This window comes from Thamnophis sirtalis, unplaced genomic scaffold (assembly GCF_051295495.1).
Source record: "Thamnophis sirtalis isolate CommonGarterSnake01/CBP01778 unplaced genomic scaffold, rThaSir2_p1.2 scaffold_3, whole genome shotgun sequence".
Taxonomy (NCBI): Eukaryota; Metazoa; Chordata; class Lepidosauria; order Squamata; family Natricidae; genus Thamnophis; species Thamnophis sirtalis.
This window is the reverse complement of record NW_028261383.1, coordinates 12,646,191-12,657,822: the sequence shown is the minus strand read 5'-3', so window position 1 is coordinate 12,657,822 and position 11,632 is coordinate 12,646,191. Positions and strand designations below refer to the sequence as shown.

The 11,632-nt window shown below is 46.4% G+C and overlaps 2 protein-coding genes and 1 long non-coding RNA gene across 4 annotated transcripts in view; 2 read left to right on the top strand and 1 right to left on the bottom strand.

Annotated features, from left to right (window-relative positions):
- LOC106552957 (major histocompatibility complex class I-related protein 1-like) overlaps positions 1-11,632 on the top strand; it is a 554,120-nt gene that overhangs the window by 113,515 nt on the left and 428,973 nt on the right. The gene's annotated exons all lie outside the window — the stretch shown is intronic.
- LOC106541424 (major histocompatibility complex class I-related protein 1-like) overlaps positions 1-11,632 on the bottom strand; it is a 201,545-nt gene that overhangs the window by 49,524 nt on the left and 140,389 nt on the right. The gene's annotated exons all lie outside the window — the stretch shown is intronic.
- On the top strand, positions 5,043-8,935 carry LOC148047204 (uncharacterized). The gene is made up of 3 exons (XR_015695765.1): positions 5,043-5,169; positions 7,569-7,640; positions 8,395-8,935. It is a non-coding gene; the product is annotated as an uncharacterized LOC148047204 (long non-coding RNA).

Here is an 11,632-nt window from a genome sequence, read left to right as displayed (position 1 = left end):
GGGTCCCGTCCGGATCCGCAAAAAACTCCAACTCTGCCAAAATTCTCCACTCCGTCCGGGTCCGCGAAGAAGAGAGAAAAAAACGCTGCTCCCTTATTGTCTTCCGGGAGTCCTGGAGGGAGGGAGGGAGGGAGGGCTCCTAGGGAGACGTTGTCCAGAACCAGGCAACGGTAGAGCTCAAGCTAGTCACCCCGTTTGTGTGAACGATGCCCTCCTCGCTCATTCTTCTTCTGAGGCTCTCCGATCGATCCCCCTTCGCCCCCTAGGCCGTCTCGGACTCCGCTCCCTTCCGCTACTCCCCTGTTTTATTTGTATCTGCAACCGAAGACAAAGCTCCGCCAATGACAGTCCTCCGAGCTCCGCTGAAGTTCTCCTCCTGTTCAGAGTCTACGGATTTATGGCTGCACGTTAATAAAAGTTTTCTAAGCACAGTAATAAAAGGCGCAATAAATGGAGAGAATTGGCAGGAGCTTATCTTCCGTGCTTCTGAGACTAGCTACAGTGTTCTAACCAGATCTTTGGGGGTGCGGTGCATGTCTGCTGCAGTAATCTAACCTGGAGGATCGTGAGACTGGAGCTGGGACTCTCACTCAACGACGGAGGGTCAGGTGGTGTTGCAGCCAAATCTGGGCAAAATGATTCCTAGCCAGGATTTCACCCAGTCCTCCAGTGGGGAGGGGCAGGTTTCAATGAAGAGAAGAGTCTAAGCCCCTCCCTCAATTAAACAGCCTCGCTGGAAATTTTAGCCTTACCTTATTTTTATCTTTTGTTGAAAACCTTTGGAAAGTTATCTCACTCTTGAAACAAAATTGTTGGGAGTTTACACAGAACAAACAGCAATATATTCGCTTCAGGGAAACATCATACAATCAAAAAAGAATAAAAGGGAATGAAAAAGAGATCACCCATCCTTCCACTCTGACCTACCCAGTGCTTGGGGGAACAGGCAGGTCAGGTGTGCGCTCTAGAATTTTTTTTTCAAAAACAGGGGAGGCTTCTGCATCTTCGGGGGGGGGGAGGAGAGAAGTTCCCTGAGGAGGGGCTCCAGCACCTGGAGGCAAAATGCCAGAAGAAGACTGGAGAGAGGACTGCAGACGTAGCTCCAGGGATGGCTTGGAGAATGAATTTCATAGAGACTAAAAGAATAGCTCTTCACTCTTTGGGCCCGTTGCTCCCCAAACCCCTCGAAGGGACCGTCTCTCTGGGAGATGTAAAGGAGGCTCCCCTCCCATAGCCTTCACAGTCCCCCAAAAGATTGTGACCCTCCTTCTCCAAAGATGGAAACTTGGCTACCAAGGGCTGTGGCAATGGCTGAATAAGCCCAGCATCACCCTAGAGCCCGTTTATCTTTCTGCTAAGATGCCAGAATGACCCAGATTTGGCATCTGTTGAGCTCTATTCACATGACACCCTTAGGCTCAAATGCCCCAGTCGTGAAGCTGGTTCTTTGCCTGGTGAGAAGCTTCGGGTGATTTCATGCACAATTCGCAGGGATCCCTCATCCCCAAACCTCCCTGTGCGATTTATAAGCAGGAGGTTTGAGGATGTAACAACAGAGTCAGGTAGAGCATTCCAGGCATTGATCACTCAGTTGCTGAAGTCCTATTTTCTGCAATGGAGTTTGGAGCAGTCTACCTTGAGTTTGTATCTATTGTTTGTGTGTGTATTATTGCAGTTGAAGCTGAAGTAGTCATTGACAGGTAGGACATTGTAGCAGACAATTTTGTGTACTACACTTAGGTCAGACTGTAGTTGGCATAGTTCTAGGTTGTCCAAATCCAAAATTTTGAGCCTGGTGGCATAAGGGATTCTATTGTGAGCAGAGGAGTGGAGGACACTTCTTGTGAAATAACTCTGGACTCGCTCAATGGTATTAATGTCTGATACACCATGTGGAGTCCAGGTAGGTGAGCTGTATTCAAGAATTGGTCTGGCAAAGGTTTTGTATGCCCTAGTTAGCAGTACAATGTTACCGGAGAAGAAGCTTTGCAAAAGTAGGTTAATAAATCTTAACATTGTTTTAGTAATGCTGTTACAGTGAGCTCTGGGGCTTAGATCTTTTGAGATGAGCACTCCTAGGTCTTTGACAGAGTGAGGGTCGTCTACAAGGTCATATCAGCCCAGCTTGTATTTGATGTTCTTACTTTTATTGCCAATGTGTAAGATGGAGCATTTGTTGGTTGAGATTTGGAGTTGCCATTTCTTTGACCATTCTGACACATAGTCAAGGTCGCTTTATAAGGCAGCAGAATTGACGGTGGTGTTAAATAGTTTTATGTCATCAGCGAAGATGTAATATGATCGCAAGGGTCATTTCTGTAGAGCAGCAAGAGTGTGGGTCCTCAAACACTGCCTTGGGGGACACCGCTGTTAACTGATACAGGATTTGATAGGGCACTCCCTCCTTTGAGTACTTGTTGCCAGTTGGACAGGAACGCAGCTATACCCTTGTGCAGGGATCTGGAAATGCCATATGAGGTTAGTTTTAACAGTAGTGTCAGGCATGCCTCCTTCAATATCCAAGAAAGGAAAACATCAACTCCATTTTAATAGAGATAAAGTACTTTTACTAGATATGAAGTGAAAACAGCAAAAGAAAAGCAAGATCTGAGCCAGAAAGGAAGGAACATATACATATCAAATGTTTACCCAGCACCCTCCCGCCCAATTCCCCAACCCATTATCCAATCTGCAACTCCCTAAGGTGTCATGTGGGGTGCATCTTCAAACAGCCTCATCAAGTTGTATGCGAAACGGTTGGCCTTGACCAAGTCCAAACATCAGCCACCAACATGTGCAGAAGATGGTGAGAACAAGACTCCTCCAGTACAATATAATTTCCTTCCCCAATACTATACATCCCCCCCCCCGTTCCTATGGCAGCCGATAGCAAGCAAGCGTAGCAAGGAAAACAGAGGCTGACAAGTAGTTTATCGTGTACCACTGAATCAAAGGCTTTGCAGATGTCTATGTAAATTGCATCTATTGCTTTACCCTGGTTGAATTGAGTAGTCCAAATGTATTTGCAGTGTAGGAGTTGCAGATTATAGGACAATTTTTTTCTGAAACCAAACTGCTTATTAGAGATTAGGATGTTTGTCTCAAAGTGGAAGGTAATGGATTGGTTTATAATTGATTCCATTAGTTTGCAGGTTATGCAACACCGTGAGATTGGGCCGTAATTTTCTACTAGGCTGGGGTCTCCCTTTTGGGAGATAGGTATGATCATGGCTAATGATCGTAGGTTGGGCAAGGAGTTGGCTCTGAAAGATAACTCATAGCTTGTGCTTAGGGGTCCTGATAAGGCAATGGAAAGCTTTTTCAAGAAGTAGGGACATAATCCATCAATCAATAGAGATGGCTTTAGGTTGCATAGTGCCTTTTCAATATCTCTTCCACTCCCCTCTCCTTTTCCCTTTCCCTTTCCAGCTCCAATTCCCCTCCCCTCTCCTTTCCCCTCCCTTCCTTTCCCTCTCCTTCCCAGCTGCTTCTGTTCTTCCCTCCCCTCCCCCCTCCTTTCCTTTACTGCTTCCCTTTTCAGTTCAGTTTATCCTTTCTTTTCTTGCCCTAAAGTCACACTTGCTCCCTCAGACTGGGAGACATCCCCTCCCCTCTCCTTTCCTCTCCCTTCCCCTCCCCTCTCCTGCTACTTCCAGGAGGGACCCTGAAGAGTATGGAAGGTTTGGCTCTTCTCTATGGAATAATTTTCCAGGCAGGCAGAGTCATTGCAGGAAGTGAGAGAACAATGAAGGAACAGCAGCCCAGCATCTACAGAGAAGTCAAAAAGTCCCAAGCATGAAGGACCCCAGCACAGCTCCCCAGAGCAAGAGGGGAACCCGGTGCAATGACATCGCCCTCCCACCAGGCACCCCGTGCAGCTCCAGTCCAACCGAAGACCCTTGCAGTCCTCTGAGGAAACTTAGGCGCTGCCTTCGATCGGATCCCGTCCGATCATCCTGGTTATCCCTCTTATCTGAATGCAGCCACCCCTCGCTCTTTCTTCTTGGGAGGCTCTCCGATCGATCCCATTTCACTCCAAAGGGCTTTGGGGGACCTTTTCCTTTAGGGGCATGTACAGGTAGACCTCGAGTTATGACCACAATTGAGCCCAACATTTATGTTGTTAAGTGAGAATTTGTTAAGTGTGCTTTGCTCCATTTTACAAGCTTTCTTGCCATCGTTGTTAAGTGAATCACTGCAGTTGATAAATTAGTAATCCAGTTGTTAATTGAATCTGGCTTCTCCCGGGACTTTTCTGGTCAGGAGGTTGCAAAAAGGGATCACATCATCCTGGGACGATGCACCAGTCATTCAAGTGTGACTGGCCAAGCATGTGAATTTTGATCCCATGACCATGGGGATGCTACAGAGGTAGGTTGTAACTGTGAAAAACAGTCATCAGTCACTTTTGCTGTTGTTAACTTCGAATGGTCACTAAATGAAATGTTGTAAGTTGAGGACTACCTGTGCTGCAATGTGATCTTCCTTGGGCTCCCCTGGAAGACTGTGCAGAAACATCACCTGGGCGTTAGAGATACTGGGTCCAAGTGTCCTCAGGGCCCTCCCTCCAAGGGACTCTGGCTGGCTTGTCAGAGGGGAGAGAGAGGGGAGGGGCAGAGGCCCAGAAGTGGCACTTTCCCAAAAACTCTGGCAAAACCATGCCCACCACCACCACCAAAAGCCCCACAATCTGGTTGGCATACAGTTGTTATTCTCAGAAGGGCTGAAGGCAATAAACACCTGCGATTTCCTCTCCGTTTCTTTGCAGCTTTTATTACCCTGCAAAAGGAAACTTTTTTTATCAAGCAAACTTTGGACGGGCGGAGAACGTCAGCGGAGCTCTCGGAGATTGGGGGGGGGAGGAGGATAGGGGCCGAGGGTGGATGGGCCGAGGGTGGAGGCCGGGCGCTGTCCTTGGCGGAGCGAAAGTGTCCGCAGTTGCAGGTATAAATTTCGTTTGGCAGAGTTGGACCTTGTTTTACGGATCCGGATGGATCATGGGACCCGAACGGGAGCAGCGCTTCAGCCACTTGTCCTTAGCGGACGGCAGGTGTTTTCGGTTGACAGCAAGCAAAGGCGCGCGGGGTTGGAGGGCGATGCAGCTGCAGCCGGCGCCCGTTTTGCTCTTGGGGGTGGCGCTGGGGTCCTAGGTGCTTGGGGCTTTCTGTGGTGAGTATGAGACGTTGAAAGGTGGGGGGGACAGACAGGAGGGGGGAGCGCGTGTCCTGGGTTGGGTCTTTCTCTCCCCCACCCGCTTCAGTCCCAAACTCCAATGGGTGGAAACTCGTCGAGGAGAGAAGCAACTTAGAACTAAGGAGAAATTTCCTGACAAGTTAGAACAATGAATCAGTGGAACAGAATTTGCCTCCAGAGGTTGTGAATGCTCCAACACGGAAAGATTTTAAGAAGAGGTTGGGTGGCCATTTGTCTGAAGTGGTGTAGGGTTTCCTGCCTGGGCAGAGGGTTGGACTAGAAGACCTCCAAGGTCCCTTTCAACTCTGTTATTCTAATTTCCTTTCCCAAATCATCTTCTTTTCTCGAGTGAGCCTGGTTGAACAACTTCAGTGCCTGGTTTGTAATCAGCTCCCGTTGGTATTTCTGGGAGAATAGAAAGTAAAAGTGAAAAAAAGAAGTTTCAGGCTTCATCCCTGCTGTCTTTCTCCTGGTCCTCCCCCCTCCTGCCTGGGCATTGGACGAAGTCCTTGGCCTCCAGGTCCCCCCTCATCAGCCAACTTTGCCCTTGCTTGGAAAGGTCCTCAGCTGACTTGTTAATGCCTATGTGAATAGGGCTTCCCTTACTCTTCCCAAGTGGGGTGTGGGGTCGCCATCAAGATCAGGGCCAGGAGCTGCTGCCTGGGAATCCCAAGAGCCCATATTAGCAGCAGGGGCAACTTAACCAGATGTGGCCCTGCCCAGATGTTCCCAGGGTCAACCGAGGGCTGCTGGGGGCTCTCTCCTCCCATTGACAGGCATGAATCTTCCCAAGCAGAAGGGGAAAGGGGGAAACCAATTTGTTCCACTTTAGAGAACTTGTTGAGGAGGGGCTGTTTCTGACAATAAACTGCTGAAGGGGGGGGTTGCAGGGCTGACCTCCCAATTCTGCTCTTTTCCCTCCTCTTTCTCCAGGCCCCCCTCACACTCCCTGTGCTACTTCTACCTGCAGCTCTCAGAGCCCAGCCAGGGGCCCCTGTACTAACTGCACAGGTGCCTGATGTGATTCTGCCTAGCTCCACCACCTGCTGCTTCCTGTCTGTTAGGAAGCTTATGATCCACTTATGAGTGTGGTCAGGCACAGCTGGCTGGTTTAGCTTAGCTAGAAGAATATCTGGAATGATGGGATCGAATGCTGATCTGAAGTCTACAAAGAGGACCCTTGTGTAGGTCTTTGGAGAGTCAAGATGTTGTAGAATGTAGTACAGAACCGTATTAACAGCAACATTTGCCGATAAGCAAATTGCAAGGGGTCTAACAGGGGATTCATGATGAGTTCCCTTGGGGGGGGGGAAGGGCGGCATATAAATATAATAATAAACAAATGTTTTCAAGTGGGCCACCATTAGCCTTTCAAAGGTCTTCATAACTGCAGATGTTAGAGCAACCAGTCTGAAGTCATTTAGTTCCTTGATGGAGGGTTTCTTCGGCACTTGGATGAGAGTAGAGTGTTTGAAGCAAGAAGGAACGTAACTCATCTGATTTATTGTGATTGATTAAAGATGCAGGTGAAGATGGGGGCCAGTTGGTCAGCACAAGGTTTTAAGCAAGAAGGAGTTATCTTGTTTGGTCCTGTGAAATAGACAAAATCTCTCTCTCTCTCTCTAGTATCTATCAATCAATCAATCAATCAATCAATCAATCAATCAATCAATCTATCTATCTATCTATCTATCTACAGTATCTATCTATCTATCTATCTATCTATCTATCTATCTATCTATCTATCTATCTATCTATCTATCTATCTATCTATCTATCTATCTCCCCGCGGAGATTCAGACCCTCACCTCTCTCCAGGCCTTCCGGAAAGCCGTCAAAACCTGGCTGTGCCGGCAGGCCTGGGGTTGATGAGTTCCCCTCCCCTCTCGACTTGTATGGTTGTATGATTCTTGTTTATTTTAATCACGTGTATTGTGTTTTATGTTCCCTTTTCCCCCTTTGAGTTGTTCGCCGCCCTGAGTCCCTCCCGGAGAAGGGCGGCATGCAAATAAACTAAATCTTAAATCTTATCTATCTATTTATCTATCTATCTATTTATCTATCTATTTATCTATCTATTTATCTATCTATCTATCTCTCTATCTATCTACAGTATCTATCTATCTATCTATCTATCTATCTATCTATCTATCTATCTATCTATCTATCTATCAGAGATGAGGTGATATGTGAGATGGTTGGTTGTAGGCTCTTCCTTCTATCCTTCAAGGCCCCTCCTCTCCAAGGGACTTCCTTCAGGTGGGGGCACATCCTGGAGGCCAGTGCAGATTGGGAAATGATTCCATTGCTCAGCATCTGTGCTTGAGGGAACTGTTTATCTAATTGATGTTAAAACCATGGTTCTCCTTCGTTAGCTATAGGGTGGTGGATTCCTGTGGAAATTGCAGCAGGCTTAATCTTGGGAGCTGGGATTCTCTTCCTGATATGTAAGTGAAAGAAACACATCCTCTCCCCCCCCTCTCTCTCACACAGTCTTTCTGTGCTGATGGAGTTGGTGTGGTTGGTGTGAGTTGCAGCCATGGCCCCCACAGGACCCTTCCCCAGAAACAGGACTTTTAATGGGAATCAGAAAAGAAGAAGAAACTAGGAGCCACTTTCCCAACTCCTGTAAATTTCAAAATGTTCCACATTCCTGTTGTCTCTTTGGCCTCAGTGGACAGAGGAGCAAATATCAGGGCTCAGGAGTCCCTTAAATGGTCTGAGAAGCACTAGAAGATCCCTAATCCTGCCCCTGAAGAAGATCCATGTGCCACTTCATCTGGGAAGAGGGACCTTCAGGGAAGCTCTGGTGAAAGGTGGGGCCATGGAGGGAGGGCCCCCTGTCCTCTGCCCCTACTTGCAATCCCACCTGGAGACAGAGAAAAACAGGATCAAGGGTCCAGAGGTGGGAGGAGCCACTCAAGAGACAGGAGAGGGAGAGGGAATGTGGGAAGTGGATATAGGAAGAATTGAGTTTCATCAAATTTCCCCTGATTAGCAGCTCTTGATGGCTAACAATTCTGCCCTTTGTCGTAAACAGATGGAAGCCCTCATGCAAATGTCTCAGGATGCTGGGTTATAATCCAGCCAGTTGGTCCCTCTGGGCCTCCTGGAGGTCTTCAGCACAAGTTCTTCTCTTTCCCAGGCAGGAACTGCTGCTCCAAAATTAACTACCTATCCTCTCTTTTTGCCACCTATCAGACCAGTGGTGGAGATGCAGGGACAAATTCCATTGCAAAGTGACAACTTGCTGTGATCATATTGATCTACAAGAACATCTTTCTCCCCCTGTGGATGTCACAGAAGATGAGATGCAGTCACAGGCGATGCTCCCACCTAACAGTTAGCTCAGAGGTGAGCCTGACAGTCGCTGAAGTCTATTTAAGAGGCAAAACTCCACGCTTGGAAAAGACTATCTGGCTTGGGGTGGGATGGGGGAATCCAGCCTCTCAGTCTTTCCAATGTAACCAGGAAGAGGTCATGGGCTGCCTGGAGTTCCTTTGGGACTCAGCCCCTCCTGCCTGGGATCTTCTTTTTCTAATTCAAGGTTTTTTTATTTTTTAATACAAATTATAGATATTATAGGAACAAAGCATTGTCCAGGTCTTTTCTTTTACACCCTCTCATTTCAATAGTCCATTTTGCATCACAGTTTTGTTTTCCCTTTCAGCCAAATTATTCTCTTCCATTATTTTTCAACTTTATGGCTATTTTTTCTTAATACACAAACAATATCTTCAATGAGCATTTCTTTCCATTTTTTCTACAATTAACAATATACTATAATATCTTTATTTTTTTAATTAATTACATAATAACACTCTTGCGACTATTCTCTTTGGTCTACTAATGTAACTCTTTTTCCCTTTCTTCCTCTTTTCTCCATTTTCTCTTGGCCTCTCAAGAATTCTACTTCTAATCATTTTTCTTCTTCTCCCCCTTTCTCCTAACTTCTTCTTTTTCTTTTTCCTATTTTTGTGGCTATTGTATCTTTTCTTCAAAGTGTTTACTTTGATTTTTCTAGTAACTTTCCCTAGAGTTTCCCCTGTTCTCCTCCTTTCCTTACTATTTTGTGGTTTCTTTTTGGGGGGGGGATCTCCCCCTTTATCGATTTTTCCTTTCTGACTGTAAATCCTAGTGAAATCTTTTATCTGCACTTTATTTTCAATTTTTCTTTCTTCCACCTTAACTTCCTCTACTTTATTCGTGCCCTCTTTTGCCCCCTTTTCTCCTATTTCTTGTTCTGTATGTTCCTTTTGATTTTCTAGGTTTTTTTAAAAAAATTAACCTGTTACATGCACTTTTCAACATCCCAAATAATTCATCAAACATCCAAATCTCCATTATACGTTTAACTATTTTAACAGATTTTTAAATTTTGGGGTTATACCACATTTAATTGCCAATTTAGGGTCTTCCAAATTCTATTGCTCAATTTTAGAATTAATCCAGTCCAGTCCAAGTTGAAGTTTTCTTTCTCTTCCACAGCTGTAGGTAGTTGCAGCAGTCAAACAATGTTACAAAAACAAATACTCCTTAGCAATTCTCACTGTTTCAAAGTATCCCTTCCTGTAGCCAAGATCACACTTCACAGCTGCAATCTCACGTCCCCCCATTTCATTAGCTGGTGTACTACTTTCTATTTGCCACTAGATGGCTCTTTCCAAACCGCAATACAATCCAACAGCTGACTGTCAATAACTTTCAAAAGCACTTCAACACAAAAAATAGAATAAAATAAAGAGAAAAGGGACTCCCCCCTGGGGTCTTTCTTAGTTAATTTCTTCATTTCCAAATTGCAGAAGAAAAGATCCACTGAGGCTTTGGTGCTTTACCTCCGCTGCCTCTTTTTTCTTCAATAAAATTCCCCAAGAGCCAGTTAGCCACTAATTCCACCCCAGGCACCCCCTGGAGGAAGGAAGGGGGATCAGGATAGGTCCTTTGGGGGGATATCAGAAGGAGACCTCTGGCAACTCTGCACATGTGCACACTGGGAACAGGCTCCAGCTGTTCGTCTGCCTCACTGATTTCTGACTCTGATAACCGACGCACAGCTCTGGCCCACTCTCTGCTCCCACACACAGCCCTCATCAGAGCCTTCCCCAAACTCCAGGACTGGTCCATGTTCCTCCCCAACCTCCTCACTCTCTGAATCTGCTGCCAGCCCCGGTGGCCGCTGGCAGGCCAAAACACCGCCCGCACCCAAGCATCTGTGCTTGGATACAATGCCAGCTTTCCATGGGATATTTCCAACAGAAAGCAGGCACAGTTCTCTCTACCTGGCAGCAGAAACGATAAAATCTAGGACAAATTCTTCCTTTATTTTATTTACATTCGCAGGAATGGCTGGGGGAGGGGAAACATCCTCATGTTCTTTGCTTCTTGCCCTGTCTGGTATCACAGCATCTCTTTTCCCACGACTTACACATCAACACAATTTTGGAGCTGTAGGTGCCGCACCGACCTCAGAGCCTGAAACCACCAAGAGAGGCTCCTGAAGAACAAAGAAAATGCAACGGATGGAGAGAGAGCCCAGGTGTTCATCTCCAGAGCTTCTGAGAACAGCTGCCTTGAAGAACTTCATGGAAGTTGGCTACAGTGGGAGGGGGAACCAAATTGCGGAGGAGGTTCTTTCAAGGGTTAGGAGCCCTGGGGAGGGGTGTATTGAGGGGCCCTATGGAACATCTTAATGAGACGCGGTGGCTCAGTGGCTAAGATGCTGAGCTTGTTAATCAGAAAGGTCAGCAGTTCAATGGTTCGAATCCCTAGCACCGTGTAATGGAGTGAGTTTCTGTTACTTGTCCCAGCTTCTGCCAATATAGCAGTTTGAAAGCATGAAAAAAGTAGAAAAATAGGGACCACCTTTGGTGGGAAGATAACAGCATTCCGTGAGCCTTCAGCATTTAGTCATGCCGGCCACGTGACCACGGAGACGTCCTTGGTATAGCATTGACTCTTCGGCTTTGAAACGGAGATGATCACCGCCTCCTAGAGTCGGGAACGACTAGTACATATGTGCGAGGAGAACCTTTACCTTTATGGACCATCTTGTAGGAGATGAACAGGCTGAGATGGAAGGCGGAGTTAAACATGTCATCAGTCTGTCCCAAAGGGGCTTTTCCAAAAGGAAAAGTGACTTTCTTGATTTGTTACCCCCATGAAAATATTTTAGTTTTGAAAACAATTTGCTTCTCATCCAAGAAGCTTCCTGGATGAGAAGCAAAATCTTTTCAACAACAACAACAAAACACCCAAGAAAGTCCAGTTGCCCTTTGAACAGCACCACTGGGACAACCATGACCTGGACGATTGAGAATCTCCAAAGACCATCAGTTTGGAATCCACCCCTTCCCCAAATGAATTCCACTGACCTTTATCAAGTGCCAGTGAAGTTTGAGCTATTCATACATGTATATCAGATCCTGGCATATAGGTACCA